This window comes from Crocodylus porosus, unplaced genomic scaffold, assembly GCF_001723895.1.
Source record: "Crocodylus porosus isolate Cpor-Errol unplaced genomic scaffold, CroPor_comp1, whole genome shotgun sequence".
In the NCBI taxonomy this organism is placed as follows: Eukaryota; Metazoa; Chordata; order Crocodylia; family Crocodylidae; genus Crocodylus; species Crocodylus porosus.
This window is the reverse complement of record NW_017728943.1, coordinates 103,020,363-103,037,415: the sequence shown is the minus strand read 5'-3', so window position 1 is coordinate 103,037,415 and position 17,053 is coordinate 103,020,363. Positions and strand designations below refer to the sequence as shown.

The following is a 17,053-nucleotide window of genomic DNA, read 5'->3' as shown; positions in this document are numbered from 1 at the left end:
GTCCCCAGATCATGCGGGTGGCCCTCCTCTGGACCCTCTCAATGTTGTCCACATCCCTCCTGAAGTGGGGCGCACAGAACTGGACACAGTACTCCAGCTGTGGCCTGACCAGTGTCACGTAGAGGGAGAGGATCACCTCCTTGGATCTGCTTGAGATGCACCTGTGGATGCACGACAAGGTCAGGTTAGCCCTGCCATCCATGACCTCACATTGTTGGCTCATGTTCATTTGGAGTCAATAATGACTCCAAGATCCCTTTCTGCTTCTGTGCTTTCAAGAAGTGCGTTTCCCATCTTATAAGTGTGCTGCTGGTTCCTATTGCCCAAGTGCAGCACCCTGCACTTGTCAGTATTGAAACGCATCCTGTTTTTGTTAGCCCACCCCTGTAACCTATCCAGACCTTGCTGCAGTCTTTCCCTCCCTACTAGCGTGCTCACCTCACCCCAAATTTTGGTATCACCAGTGAATTTAAACAGGGTGCTTTTCACCCCATTGTCCAAATCGCTGATAAAGAGATTGAACAGTGTGGGCCCAAGAACCGAGCCCTGGGGGACTCCGCTGCCCACTTCCCCCCAGGTCGAATATGACCTGTCCACCACCACCCCCTGAGTGCAACCCTTCAGCCAATCTGCAATCCATCTGACTGTGTAGGCATCAATGCCACAGTTGCCCAATTTTTTAATGAGGATAGAGTGGGAGACAGTGTCAAAGGCCTTGCCAAAGTCCAGAAAGACTACATCTATGGCAACACCTGCATCCAATGCTTTTGTGACCTGATCATAAAAGGCAATCAGGTTGGTCTGATATGACCTGGCCCTAATGAAACCGTGCTGGTTGCCCTTGAGCATCATCTTTGAGGCCGGCCCATCACAGATGTGTTCCATGATGATCTCAAAGAGTTTCCCTAGGATTGAGGTAAGACTGATGGGCCTATAGTTGCCCGGGTCCTCCCTCCTCCCTTTTTTAAAGATGGGGACCACATTGGCTATCTTCCAATCATCCGGCAGCTGGCCTGAGCACCAAGAGCGCTCATAAAGCTGTGCCAAGGGTCCTGCAATAACCCCCGCTAGCTTCCTCAACACCCTGGGGTGGAGAGCATCTGGACCCACTGATTTGAACACGTCCAGCCCCTCCAGAAGCTCTCTAACCCGGTCCTCCTCAACCTGAGGTCTGGAGACATTCCCCTCGAGTCCGTCTTGCATCACAGTAGGGAAGTCCCAGTCCCTGGACAAGAAAACGGAGGTGAAGAATTGGTTAAAGAGGTCTGCTTTCTCCTCTGGCGCAACCACCAGATTGCCCAGAGGATCTTGCAGGGGCCCCACATTTCCTGGTGCTTTCTTCATCCTCCCTATATATTTGAAAAAGAAATTTTTGTTATCTTTGATTCTGAACACTAGTCCTAGCTCTATGTCCACCTTAGCTTTCCTGACAGCTCCCCTGCAGGCCTGAGCAGAGGAGGTATACTCCTCTTTGGAGATAGCTCCCCCTTTCCACCAGGTGTACGTCACCTTTTTGGCAATCAGGCATTCCCGTACACCCTTGATGAGCCAGGGGGGCTTTCGGGCACTCTTGCCCCCCTTGCTTTTTGTTGAGATGGTCACCCTTTGGGCCCTGAGTATTATCTCTCTTTAAGGAACGACCACTCATCTTGGGCACTGAGTTCCCCTGCCCTTGAGAACCCCAGTGCCTCTTCCACTAATCTCCTCAACTCATTGAAGTATCTCCTCAACTCGTTGGAGGTTAACACTCTCCAAACTCATCTGACACTTAGGCTGCTCTTTTGGCACCTCAACTTCAAGTATATTGAGTCAAACCACATATTTGTAAAATAATAAACATGCTACAATATAAAATTCACTGTCAAAAAGTACAGCAGCCTACAGCCCATGCATCATATCTGACTTGCAGAGAGGTCTGGTCCAGCCTAGAGGATCAGTGGCATAGAGCTAACCCATTCCATCCACCCCCTCCATAGCACTCCCTCCACTGCAGAGCCTGCTGCTTCACTGCATCTGTGTATATCCTCACTGAAGAGGGTATGGGGACTCTTGGCACGGGTAAATGCAGGCAGCTGCCTACTCCTGGAGCAGGGATTTGAGGCCAATGGTGGGGTTGCCCCGGATGGCAAAAGGTTACTGACTCAGGTCTACTAGATTCTTTGTTGCTCATATTTTGTGGTGAAAGGCTCCTAAAAGACACAGAGGGCACATCCAGACAAGCATGGAGGTGCAGTATGTGGCACCACAGACCCTTCTGTTTTCTCCAATGCTAATTTGCAATGGGGGGGCGGGGAGGGTTTGACCCTGGGAGATCCTGGGGTTAAAAAAACCCATGCCCAAAAAAAGGGGGTGGTGAATGTAGTGGCAGCACATGCTACCCAAATCCGTGGCTGGCCAGAGCCATGCTCCAGCTGCCAGCTGGGTTTTCTGCTGCAGGAATGCTGCAGCTGCAGCTCCCAGAGGCTCCCAGGACCCCAGGTGAGGCTACTGGGGCCAACACAGTTGCTGGCCTCAGCTTCTCCTACCCCCACCAGAGTAACCTCCTGTGCACCAGAGTGCACATGACATGGGCGTCCTGGGGACGAGTAGCAATGGCACAAGGTGTGCCACTCCTACTTGTCCCCAGGGAAACACATGCTCTTGTTCATCTGGACGTGCCTATAGAGAGGTAAGAGATTGTTAGCCAAGTTAGTGTGAAGTCAGGCAGAAAGCAGGCTATATTGCACTTTATAGACTAACTAAATCAAAGAGGTATAGCATAAGCTTTTGTGAACTCATGGAAGCTTATGGTATACATCTCTGATTCTGAAAGAAATGCCATTGTTAGATAAATAGAGTATGTCCACAAAACTGTCCCTTAGAGGTCACAACTGAGGTTGGTCTACATTCTGTTTGACTCTGTGGATGTGTCTACATGTTAATTAATACACCATAGTTACTGCACATTAAGTTTAGTAGTTGGATAACCAAGTACTAAATCAATGTGCAGTAACTTGCACAATTGCACAGTAGCGCCGGTACATGAGTTTTTTTGGATGCTAACTGCACAGTAGCTTAATATAACTGTGCAGTAGCATATTAGCACAGGTTTTGCCTGGCATGCTACTACACAGTATTATTAGGTTACCTTGCAGTTAGCATCTCATGTAGAGACACAAACAGTAAGCATGGGTCTATACTGCAATGACTACCATTTAGCTTTGGGGTACCTGAGTTCTTATATGGCATGGAATTTATGGCAGGCTGAGCTTTTCATCATTTACCCTGTTGCTTAGTCAGATTTTGCTTCCTGCACTGTGCTCTACAGCTAAAATGTTGCTGGCACCCCCACTTACTACTTTAACGCTCTCTCAGGTATGTCTACTTGGCATTTCAGTGACAGTGTTTGCAATGTGTATTGACACCACAGGCATGACCAGTATCCAGCAAAATGTGGCCCCAACCTCAGTTGGGACTTCCAAGTGCTGTTGTGATACAATAATAAATCATAATTGAACCAACATAAATATGCAGGTCTGGAATTTTGTCCTGTATCTTACCTCCTGCAAGCATATCCCACTATGCATAGCTCATTTGTTGCACAGAAGGCATGAATCTTACTAGCCCAGGACAGTTTTCAGTTATGGAGCCACAGCTCCCAAGGATGTCAAAAGTGTTACCGAGGGCAGAATCCAGCCCAATCAGAAACACCATAGATTAACAACATAGGTAGTTCTAAGATCACAAAATTTCCAATTTAAATTAAACATCCAGAAGATACATCCAAAGTCAGTCCACCAAAATAAATGTAACAACCTTGATTTGTTTTGGTGTAACTAAAAAAATTTGGCCTAAAGTCTGTTCGTTCTTCTAGTTGCGATAACAAAGTTGATTCTTTAGATGTTCAGACCTTGTAACAAGACAGTGATGCCTGAGGGTATGTCAACAGAGATCTGAACTATCTGAAATGTATTAATGCAAAGGTCAAAGAGAAATATCTGAGCAGCCTAGAGGCATCAAAGATGTGCAAGGGCTTGCATTCCCTTGGGCTCTGGCTATTTTGTAGGTATAATCATAAAGCCTGATTCACTTCCACTCTCACCAGCTTGAACCAGAAACTGCCCACCATGCTCTCCTCCTTGGCTTAACTGAAGTTCCTAGCACAGAGCAATTCTGAGTCTTGACTAGATGTCAGTGAGAGGAAAATCCAGCCCATAAGGATTATAAAAGGCCTTAAGATGTGGAGACAGGAAAACCTCACTGTAGTTGTCTCCTACTCTCATTGCTTCTTGTGCTTCATTTGTGGTAATTATCATCATTTTAACTTGTAAATGTTACGTACATACATTTTCTTTGCTGTGGTTGTCAGAGACTGAAGAGAAAGCTATATCTCGACTCACTTCCTAAAGTAATATCAGATGGGCGTTTCAGTCTGTGAAGTTGAAATAAATGGCATAACAAAAAGTAAAAGCCTTGTATAGCTTAGAAGTGAATTATGTAATAAATCATATGGATTAATAATGGTTGACCCTCACATTGTTCAGAGGTCCATTTCAGATTTTAAAAAAACCAAACATTTCACAAGCGTGTCTGAAAAGCTTGAGTCTACAAAATTTGCCTGGGTATCGCAATCAAGTTAGTTTTCTTCTGAGATTTATTTTACTTCTACTTCTAGAATAAGTAGTTGAGCTCTTTTACTTCTCTCCCAATGCTCTGCATAATTTTGCCACAGTTTACAGCTGGTTTTGTCCTTCCTATATCTCACATGGCCTACATTCTTCTCAAATGTCTTTTCCTCCTTGAAGTCAAAGAGATTACTCGTGTGAGTAACTTCTCAACAATGTGAACACTCATCAGTCTTGCCCATGTTTGTACAATTCCAGCCACATGTTCAGCATAACAATAACAGCATCAACAATAATCTTATTATAGGCCCTAGTGGAAATATTGCAGTCTTTCTTAGGAAATATCAGTATTTCCATCTCGGGTCCCAGCCAGAACCCTCAAGAGAGGAAGAAAAGATAAAAAATAGCAAATAATTCCTAGCAAAGCAAGCAAAAACTTTAGAACCTTAAAAAAAGGTTTGAATTTGAGCTTGTGAGCCGCTTCAAGCTGATGTGTGCTTTTGCTTTACTAATTCATTTATCCCCATTGCTAAAGTCTTTCCAATATCCAGAATGCCTGTTGTTATAAAGTGGATGCTTAGCACTGACTTGAATATGGGAAGTTAAAAAAACTGTATCAAATCTTTCAGCTGCAGTTATGCTCCTTGTGTGGTTCTGTGGTGTTTTCAGTCCTTAACTGCGTTTACCAGTAATCCTTCTGTCTTTACTCAGATAAAACTCTTATTGACCTCAATGGAAATTTTTGCTAAAGAAAGAATCATAGGGTCGAGCCCACACTCTGGGAAAACAGAACTGGTAGCCTAAAGGATGGGAGGACTGGAAATAGATCATTAGTGGAAACCAATCTTGCAGCCAGAAGTGACCTGAAATCGCTCTTGCATGGGAATGTCTCCCACAGCCCATCTCCTGCAATGTGTCCTCCATGCATGTCATCAACTCTGTCACTTTCCTGCGGGGAATTACTAATGGGCTGGGATCTCTTCTTCTCCTTTCACTGCCCTTTCAAGCTGGTCACGGCCATCCTCATAAATCTGCCAGAATGCTGACAGCCAGACTGAAGGCTCACGAGGGCCCAGGGGACTTTGAGTGATATTCCTTCTGTTTCAGCTCTTCCCAAGACAGCCATTGATTTGAGAAGAAGAGTTTCCTTTTATTTGTTTGAATTAAACAAAACAGAAAAGAAGGAAGGGAGGAGGGAAGCAGGCTGATAGTGGCACCATGATCTTCTGTCCTGATACTGCAGCAAGCGCAGGGTTTTTCCCTGGAGAGAGTTGCACTCTGGGTGCTGAAAGAAACAGAGACAGCAGAGAAATAGAGCAAGATATTCAACTATTTTCCACTGGATTTGATGGAATGTCAGACTTGATAAAAGCTTTGCTTTCAAAAATGTCTTGTTAGCAAATAGCTAGTTACTTATTTTCATCAGTATGCTTTTCCATATTGTTATGCTGGTAATGAACACCCAGGGCGGGTAAAGTAGTCTCAAGTCAAAACAAGTTTTCTGTTGACTGTGGTTGTCTGGGGTTAATATCAGGTAGGAGCATCTGCAGCATTAGTTTAGTTTTTTTGTTTCATGAGTGAACTGTTACCAGCTCTAATCATTCTGGCATCTATCAGACAGCTATTTCTGTTATCTGGATGTTTTTTAGTGGTCCTGTCATACACGGAAGAAACACAACTTGATATTGTTCAAGGAACTATAGTAAAGGCTGAGCAACAGTCATGTGCACTACTGAACACATGGAAGTCACTGGCAGTGACTCTGTGGGTATATCTACATGTGCAATTAATGTGCAGAAAATTCAGGCTCATTAATATCAGGTACACATCTACACATGCGCCCCCATCAGGAGAAAATTGCACCTAACAGAAGCAGCCCAGTCCAGGGTTTCCTCTGTCCTACTCTGCTTGCCTGCAGCAGCCAGGGGGAGCTTCAGACTCCCCTGAGTGCCAGCCCCAGGGGCTGGCAGGGGGCACAGGACCTGGTCCTGATCTCCATTGAGCAGGGAGAGCTGTGCCAGCTGCAGGGGCAGCTGCCTCCCTGCCATGAGGGAATATGGGGTCCTGATCCCCATGTGGCAGGGAGACAGCTGCCCCTGCAGCTGACACAGCTCCCCCAGCCACATGGGGACCAGGACCCATGCTGATCCCAAGGTGGCAGAGAGAAAGCTGCCCCTGCAACTGGCACAATTCCCTGCCTCACATCAGGGCTTAGCCAGGCAGCTGTGGGCCCCCTGCTGCCTGGGCTGACTGGAAGCCAATTGCTTCCATTCAGCATCTACACATGTGTTACAATGCTAATGCACCGTTTATCTAGTACTTGTATGTGTTTCTACTGGAAAACAATGCATCAGACTAATTTAATGCGTAGTAAGTCCTGCACATGTGTAGACAGTGATGCCTTACTGTGCATTAGACTAATCTAACATGTAGTAAAGTGTCTCATATAGATGTTCCCTGTATATATCTCTTTACACATATTAGTATGGGGATCCAAATATATTGATCTAAGCAAAAACAAAGGCAAAAGCAGAGATCAGTGGGACTGAATATCCTGCTACATCATCCACATGGATTCATTCATACAGCATTCATGATGGATAAATTTCAGAAGACTTGCAGATATATTTGTGTACTACCTAAGTATCTCTTGTACAAGATGGAGAACTAGCTAGTGCCTATCACAGATCACTGAATCATCCTAGAGAAGAGATATCTAGCTCCTTAAATGCCTATCTATAATGTGAAGGAAAAAGGGAATGCATAATCAAGGGGGGACTTCAGCCTGAGTGAGATATGCCAGAGTTCCCATGCTAACAGTAGCAAAACCATGCTTGGAATTTCTAAAACAATATAGACAGGAATGCTCTAACTCAAAAAATTGTTGCATCCAACACAGGGAAATTCTATAGTAGGTCTCATCTTGACAGCTAAAGAGGAATTGATCACAGAACTGAAAATTAAGGGTTGCTCAGACCAAGTGCTCATGACTTGATTACGTTTGTTATGTGTAAACATAATAAAGTCCAAACCACTAATATGGTGGATACACTAAGTGCTTTAAAACAACCAGCCTCACAAAGCTGAAAACAATTATGAGCCAAATGAGTTGAGAAAAAAATAATTTAAATTTTAAAATTTATGGGGTAATTGGGGCTGTTTAAGAATAGTTTAATAGATGTCCAAAAAGCTACAACCAAGAAAGAAAGTTATGTTGCTTTAACAACAATGTGATTTACAAGACAAAGATATGTAAATAAAATAAAGCTGATATGTAACAAACGGAAATGACGACAATTTGATAACCATTGGGATAAATTAAAAGCTAAGAACAGTAGAAAAATGATGACAGAAGCAACGAGACACAAGGAGAAACCTATGGCCAGCAGAGTTATGAACACTCAGGAGTTTTTTCAATAACCCTATTGATTATGTTGGTCCATTACTGGATGGAAGTGGTAGAACTGTGAATAATTAGCAGAAAAGGCTGAAGTATTCCAAAAATATTGCTGTTCTGTATTTGGGATTAAGCCATATCAGATAATGATGGAAGTAGTAGGCAACTGTTGATCCTTCTGGATCATGGTGTATGCATGAGAGGTCACCAGGACCTTTGACACATATGCCTAGACAGGAGTATAGAGGAGTGGAGGCTGCCCAGACCTTCCATCCCCCCTTTAGACCATTGAGACAGTCTCCAAAAGCCAGACCGAGTTGGGATACTTGGTGCCTCAATGGCTGTAGATAATGATGACAATGATGATAAAATGGTTTCCATTCCAACAGTAACTAAGGTGGAAGCTAAACAGTCAGACTTTTTAAATAAGGAGATCCAAATAACCTGCATTTGAGTGTTTTAAATGTTGAGTTTTCTATAAGTCTTTGATGACAGGAGAGTTCCAGAGGATTGGAAGAAAGTTAATACCGTACTGGCCAATATTTTATAACAGTAAATACAGTAATCTGTTCAATCATAGGCCTATCAGCTTGACATCAATAAACACTAAAATACTGTGTTCAGTTATTAAAGAATTAAACTTATGCAATATAATTAATGACAACATGGTTTAGAGAAACTGGAGCTTGTCAAACTAACTAGATATCTTTTGATGACATTACATAGTTGTCTGATAATGTCAATAGTATTGATGAAAGGCATTTGACCTGGAACTTCTATACATTGGATTTATATGTATGTATGTTAATTAATAAACTAGAATGATACATTATAAGCATGGTGCATATTAAATGGATTACAAACTGACTGACTGGTAGGTCTCAGATATTAGTATAAATGAAGAATCATCACTGACTTTGGTATGTTTCTAGCTGGGTCATATTCAGAATGCTACAGTGTCCACTTATTGTTGTCCAGACTTATGACTGTATGACTGTAATTCAAGAAAGATCTTGAGAAGCTGGAGATGATTCAGAAAAGAACCACGGAAATGATTAAAGGACTGAAAATCATATAGTAAAATATTCAGGGAGTGTGGTGGGCCAGTAGGGGGTGCTTCTGCGCTGAGCCACCCACTTCACTGCATCTGACCACCTACCAAGCTCCAAGTGCCTCCCTGGGGATGCCTTACATCTGGCCGACCCCCTTCCTGGAGCACACCTGCAAGCCTGGGGGTAACAGTGCCACCACTCATGGGTCTTGATCTGTTAGTGGTTCTGTGCCTCATGAAGTACACAGGCTTTATAGACCTGAAGGGTACTTGACCCACTGCAAGAACTTGGGGTGCTTCCCTTGATATGAAACATAAATAGTGGTCTCCCTTAGTCAGCTGGACCAAGGAGACCCTAAGGCATAATCTAGACCCTCTACCAAAAAGTCTCCCATGCTAGGTACAAAGGAGAACTTTATTGATTAGAAGGAGTAGGTTTGGAATAGGGTACAGGGTAGAGCAATATCAAAGAATAACCCTTGGAGCAAACAGTAGCATGGTAGCCTTTGATCGTGCCTCTGAGTTACTGCAAGCTACATATCTAGTTACATCTCAAGTAGCTTACTCACAAGTATCATCCAGAGGTAAATATTCCCTTTGGAGCCAAGCAGTTCATTGACCATCAGTTTCAAGAGATAGAGTGAATTTTAGATGGTCCAGCTTCTCTCAGAGTCCTCATCATGCCTGCTGCCCCTCCTCCTGGACAGTCTTAAACTTATATAGACCTTATGACCTCCTTTACCTGATCCAATGAAGGCCAGCAGTTGTTGACTGCCAGCCAACCAATTTGAAATGCATCACTGATTGCCAGGTAGACTGGCAGGGTCTCTAGCCCCCTCCCAGTCATGATGTCATTGCTTAGAACAATAGGGAGCTCAAGCCCCCCCACCCAGGTGTGTGAGGCCAGTCATGTAGTCAGAGGGAGCAGGTTCCCCCCTCCCTCAGGAATGTACCCAGCTCAGGTTACAACTCAGTGTTACCTGAAGCACATGGGGGCAGGGGCACCTGATAACCAAATTCTCAGATAAGTAATAAGCCTGATAGCAGAGTTTGGGGAAAGACTGAGATGGCATTCTGCCACAGGGAGCTCATAGCTTGCCCAAGAAAAGATAAACGGGTGGATTAATCACAATCAGCACTACCCACATGGGAACAGAAATATGATGAAAGGGCTCTTTGGTTTAACAGAGTGATGCTCAACCTTTTGATCCAGCAGGCCAGATGGTGCAGGGCTTGTCTTCAGGCCAGATGGACCCCCATGCACCAGGAATGGGCCCTGGACTCTGGTACTACCCCCTCCCTGTCCAGTGCAGAAATGGCATGATTTCTTTAGGCAGACTGTTTCAATGCATGTTGACTCTTAGTCAGAAAGTTCCTCCTATTCTCCAACCTCAATTTCCCCTGCTGCAGTTCTGCCATTGTCCCTAGTCCTGTCCCCTACAGTTACAGAGAAAAGCTTATCTTCATCCTCAGAAGGTCTTTGTCACCAGCTTTTCAATGGGTCTCTGTGTTGCAATCGGTTAGCATGTTTGGCTGTTAACCAAAAGGTTGGTGTTTCAAGCCCACCCAGGGATGGGTTTGGCCCTTTTGAAAACCTGATGGCATTCAACACCAAAAAATGCAAGGTACTCTACCTTGGGACGAAAAACTTACAGCATGCCTGTACCATCTACCACAGCCAAAAGGGACATGAGGATCATGATTGACCACAAGATGAATATGAGCCACCAATGTGATGTTGTACCTGGTAAAGCAAGCAAAACTGTGGCTTGCATCCACAGATGCTTCTCAAACAAATCCCAGGATGTCATCTTCCCACTGTACTCAGCCTAAGGCTGCTGCTGGAGTATTGCAGCCAATTCTGGGCTCCACAAGCCCCTACTCTAGACTCCTTTAAGAGACATTTGGATGTTTATCTTGCTGAGATCCTTTGACTCCAGCTGACTTCCTGCCTATGGGGCAGGGGGCTGGACTCGATGACCTTCCGAGGTCCCTTCCAGCCCTAATATCTATGAAAACTATGAAATCATCTCTATAATAGCACTTCAGTTATTGAAGACTGTTATCAAATCTGCCCTCAGTCCTATCTTCTCCTGATTAAATAACACTACATCTTTCAGCCTTTCCACATAAATCTTGTTTCCTATGGTCCTAGTCATTTTAGGCACTGTGCAATGGATTCTCTCCAATCTGTCTGTATCCTTCTTGAAGCATGGGCCCAAAGCTAGACATAATACTTCAGGTGAGGCCTCACTGGTGCTGAATAGAGTGGAAGAATCACTTCCCTTGATTTATAAGTAATACTCTTGTTGATATAACCCAGTATGCTGTTGGGTTTTTTTTGCAATGAGAGCACACTGTTGGCTCATAGTCAGTTTATGGTCCCTTGTAGCCCCTAGGTCCTTCTCTGAAGTACTGCAGACTACCCAACCATTTCCCAGTCTCTATTTGTGCATGTAGTTATTCTGTCCTAACTGTAGGATTTTGCCCTTGTCCTTGTTGAATTTCATCTGGTAGATTATAGACCACTGTTCCAATCTATCCAGGTCATTCTGGATTCTAGCCCTGCCCTCTGCAGTGTGTGCCACTTCACCCAACTTGGTATTGACCATAAATTTGCTAAGTGTGCATTCAATCTCATCATTCAAGTCATTAAAGAAGATATTAAGTAATACTGGACCTAGGACAGACCCCTGGGAATCATGTTTGATACCTCCTCCCAACTAGACCTAGAACTATTGATGACTATTTGCTGAGTATGATGTTCCAACAAGTTATCAATCCACCTTACAGTATTTTCATCTTGCCTGTATTTCCTTAGTTTGTCAGTGAGAGTGTTGTGGGAGACAATGTCAAAAGCCTTGGTAAATCAAAGCATATCACATCCACTGATCCCCCCCATCCATAAAGCCTGTCACCTTATCATAGAGGGAAACGAGATTGGTCAGACATGACTTGCTGTTGGTGAATCCATGCTGATTGTTTCTGATCACCTTTTTAATCTCTAGGTGCTTCACAATGTATTGATTACTTGAGGATGTGTTCTTTGATCTTTCCAGATCTGACTGGTCTGTAATTCCCCAGATGCTCCTTATTCCCTTACTTAAAGATGGGCACTATGCTTGCCCTTTTCCAATCATCCAGGACCTCACCCAAGTTTCACAAGTTCTCAGAGGACAGCCAATGGATCCAAAATTACCTCAGCCAGGGTTCAAATTATTGGGCAGCTTCAGGGGAGCTTAACCACCCCCCATAAGGATGAGAACTCCCCCATAAGAGACAAAAATCCCACCCCCCGCCAGCCCACCCTGTGCCTCAGGTGGCAGCAGCAGCAGCTCGTTCTGGCTTACAGCTGCCACCACCACAGACCCCGCTCCCCCCACAAGAGTCAGAATTTAATTCAAATCCAGACCTCAGCCAAGTCCTTCAGTACCCTGGTCCACAGGCATCCCATCCAACCCTGCTGACCTGGAAGCATGTAATTTTCTAAGTAATTCTTAACCTGATCTGCCATTGCTCTAGGCTGTTTGTATCCTTTCCTATCTCTACTGCCTGTTGCACTCAGTGTGAGATAGCTGCCCCCAGTTATGAAAACATAAGTAAAAAAGGAATTAAATACTTCAGGCTTCTCTGTATCATCTGTAACTAGACTGACTTCTGCATTCTACAGGGGAGCTATGGTTTCTTTGGTCTTCCTCTTACTCCTGACATACTTGCAGAATCACTTTTTATTGCTTTTTATGTCCCTTGCCACTTGCATCTCAAATCATTCTTTAGTATTCCTAATTTTTTCCATGCAAAGCTGTGCAATACATTTATATTTTTTGCTACTATTATGACCAAATTTCCACTTTTTATAGGATTACTTTCTGAATTCTAACTCACAGAAGAGATTTCTATCTAGTCAGGCTGGCCTCCTGTCACATTTTGTGTTCTTCTGACAGGCTAGCTTGCTCCTGCACCTTAAGAGGGCCTTCTTAAAGTATATCTAGCTCTCCTGGACTCCTTTTTCCCTCAGACTTGCCTCCCATGAGATCCTGCCCACCAGAGCCCTGAGTTTGTTGAATCCTGGTTTTCTGAAGTCCAATGTTTTTATTCTGCTGCTCTCCTACCTTCCTCCCTTTAGGATCTTGAATGTTGTCATTTCATGGTTGCTGTCACCCAAGTTACCTTCTACATTTCTATTCTCACTAATTCCTCTCTGTTTGTAAGCAGTGGTCTTGAAGAGCTTCCTCCCTAGTTGGTCTGTCTACCATCTGTATGAAAAAATTATTCCCAACATGCTCTATGTATTTGCTGAACTGCCTGTGCACTGCTTTGTTTCCTCCCAGAAGATGTCCCGTAATTAAAGTTCCACATGAGCACCAAGTCCTGAGAACTGGAAGCTTCTATCGGTGATTTAAAGAAGGGTTTATCTACCTCCTCCTCCTGAGCACACTCCCACCTTGACATCCTTCCTGCCGCTCTCCCCTTTGCCTTTACCTAGAGGGCTTGATGAAAACTGAAGAAAATGAAAAATAACAACAGAAAGGCTTGGATTTGTGCTTAAGGCACTGGGCTGCAACTCAGGAGATTTGTGTCCACTATACACAAAACTGAGCAAGCCATCAAGAAAGAAATGTTTTGCTGTTGTGACATGGTGTTGCAGTGTTATGACATTATACCAAAGGACTTAGAGAAAGACATGGCAGTCCCAGTTCAACAATGCAATCCTTTTCTTTTCAGAGATGTTCAGTTGGTAGGTCTATATCTTTTATAGACCACAATATTTTCAATGTGATAAAGCAACATACTAGGATCCTAACCATGGGGTGGTATAAAAATGTGTGGGAGTATTAGTACTAGCACTGCTCTCACTTTCTGCATTAGCAGTCCTTCCACTCTTGTTCATTCTGTGTAGGGTGCAGGCTTGATGTTGAGATGTGAAAAGAGGAACAATTTGGTGTGTCAGCAGGAGAAAGTAATAGAAGGAATTATTGCTGTTAAAATATACAAGCTATAATAACGGAGAGTCCCCTCCCTTCTGTTCCATGCCTATCACTTCTCTTTACCGTTTCTTCTTTTCTTTTTGTCTCTCATTTCTTCTTCTTTCCTTTGTTTCCGTTCCATGTCTCTTCATTTGTTCTTATTCTTTCCTTCCTTTACTCCCATTCATTCCACATTCCCCACCCCTTTTCTAAAATGGTGTATTGATTTTACTTTCTTGCTGCAACTCCAAGTAGCTGCAGATCCAGTTCCTTGAATAGGGCTTTCAAACAACTGAAGTACAGAAAACCACCCAAGGATCTTTCTCAGATGCTACACATGAACTGGTACATCCTGGGACAAGACTTTAAGGCCAACATTTTCACAAGTGTCTGCTTCTTTGGGGTGACTCCTCTGGCATCCTTGAAGTGTCCTAAGCTAGGAACCCAATGAGGAAGATACCCAAATTTAGCAGACACCGCTGAAAATGTTGGCATGAAAAACTGTTCTCCATCTGGTGTAAATCATTAGTGGATGAAAGAAAGATAGTAGGAGTGAGTCTAAGACCCTAATTGTATCCCAGTTACATTCTGGCTAATCCAATGGGTATGAATTAGGGCAGAATTTGTTTGACATTCTGTTCTTTCCTGGTTGTCTACATGGCCATTTTTGGCAGTCTACAGCACGTTTGGGGCACATATGCACCAGAGGAGTTCTATGCCCAGGCATGTAACTCTATGCAGCTAAACAACTATGCATTACTACATAGACCTGCATACTGAGCATGTGCAGTAGTGCCCATAGCACATATATGCACCCTCTGTAGATGTATAGTATACTCCATTTTCAGGTATGTATAGATACCTGAAAATAGAGTCAGCTAAAATCTGAGAATGCCAGACTTAGGCTCAGGAACAAAAAAGGGGTAGGCAAATGGGTGGGTATGTATTCCCTCCACTTTCCTTCGTCACCTGTAGTTTAGTGACTAAGGTACTCACTTGGGAAGCCGGAGGTCCTAGCTTCTAGTCCTCCTGTCCAGGCCAGGGGAAACTTTAGCATGGGTGCCCCTGATTCCCAGCACAGCACTCCAAAAGCCATGTCACAAGTCAGCCATGCTGTGTGAGGGTGTAGTAGAAGCATCTTGCCAGGGGCTCCTTTCTGCAGTTGCCGAGAAGGTCCAGGCTCTGCACAGACTGCCCAAGCAACAGGGAACTGGCTGCTCAGGAGTGCACAGGACACGCTGCCCTTTCATTACCTTTTTTGAAAAATGGCTGCATAATAAAATCACCCTCTGTAGCTACCTAAGCCTCTTGCTATGCTCATAATGGGGCATTTACATGCCTCTGTGGGAAGGTGGAGTCACTCCTATGCTTCAGACTTGTGCAGACTACATGTTGTATGGAGGGATAAGATAATTTGCCCCCAGTTCCCATTTATTCTGGATGTTCAAATCCTACAGGCAGCATTGGACAATTCAACCCTGTGATGTAAAATACACCATTTATTAGAAGGTTCAGTTGGTTTTTAGGAAATAGTTACTTCATTGTTCTCCTCTGCTGCCTATGAACTCTCCATCAAGGCCCCAGTTCTCTAGCTTCTGACAGTGAGTAATGCAGATCATACAAAAACTTTTGAATGAAAATGAACATTATTGGGAAACCAAGAGGGTTCGGGAGACTTGTAATGGGGCAGGTCACTCTTGAGAGATGACCCAGGTACATGGTGAATGAGAGTGATCGTTGTCCACATGCTTATCTGACAAATGTGAAATGACTTTGTTGTTTCAGGACACTTCTTAGAGAAATATTCACACATCATAAAGCCATTAGCACCACTTTGGCACCAAGTGGGTGTATATGCCAGGCACTGAGTCATAGTGGAGACTGAGATTTCAGTCCTAGTCTCTCATCTGAGACTGGTTTTAAGATACTGGGCAGAAGGCAGCATGAAAACTCCTAAGCTTTCTAGCCTGTACTCTATTGGGATAGACAGAGGACTTCTTTCTCCAGGATCCTACAATCACTAAAGACACTGAAAAAACCCTACAGCAATAAGCTATGGTTGAACTTTAACCTTACCAGCTTGAACTTCAGTGTCTGGGATGTACCACACATTTCTGTTAGTCTACTCTGACTAACTCTAGTATAAGTGAAAGGCCTTGTTTGTGGGCAGCATTTCTCTACATACCTTTCTGACTGTTCCCAGACATTATGTATCACAGGATTTGCAGATTGAGCATTTTTGTTCTATTTGCCAGAGATTTAAATAGTAACAACAAGGCATCCTTTATTTTTAATCCGCTTAGAAATGGAACTAAAATGAATCTATGCAAACAGGTATTTCCAGAAAACCTTGGCGTAATCTTGGCATACTATGTCGATTTTCTCCATATTGTGAAGTCACTGGGGTGTCTCAGAGAAATGTGCTCACTCTGCTAGCAGTTTAACATTTGAAAATGTAAAGATCTCATTTTGGATTTTTCTCTTTCTAGAAGATGCCATGAATAGGGGTTCTTTATCTCCTAGCACATTGATTGCTCAGGCATCAATTTAGCATCAAGGCAAAGCAACATCGCATGCTATTGTCGACTGAATACCTTTTGGCCTGTTTTATAATTTCCTATGTTCTTCTTCCCTAGTCCTCAACACTGGAGGCTTTTAAAAGCAGGTTAGACAAATGTCTAACAGGAATGGTTTAGGTACAGTAAAACCTGCCTTGAGGCACGATGATTTTCTATTATTCTGGGATAGTTCAGTGGGAGTTTGCTTCTAAGGACATCTAAAACGCATCTTAACCCAATCTGTGGTAAAAATGAGACTTTCCATTAAAAGGTATGATATTTTGAGTTGTTTTACATATTTTTCAGCAATACAAAGAAGGGTGTGGCTGACTTGATGACACAGTAGCAGCAGCAGCACTTGGCATAAAGCCTAAGGAACAAACTGGGACTTGCACAGCAATTTGCTATCTGTACTTCAGAGGTAATTTACTTCTTGGTGCAGCTCTGTATGGTAAGAATGACAAGATGCTGCAGAG

At 43.6% G+C, this 17,053-nt stretch overlaps 1 non-coding gene across 1 annotated transcript; it reads left to right on the top strand.

The window, feature by feature from the left end:
* The first annotated feature begins 10,553 nt into the window (after window positions 1-10,553).
* TRNAN-GUU lies at window positions 10,554-10,627 on the top strand. The gene has a single exon. It is a non-coding gene; the product is annotated as a tRNA-Asn (tRNA).
* The last annotated feature ends 6,426 nt before the right edge of the window (window positions 10,628-17,053 follow it).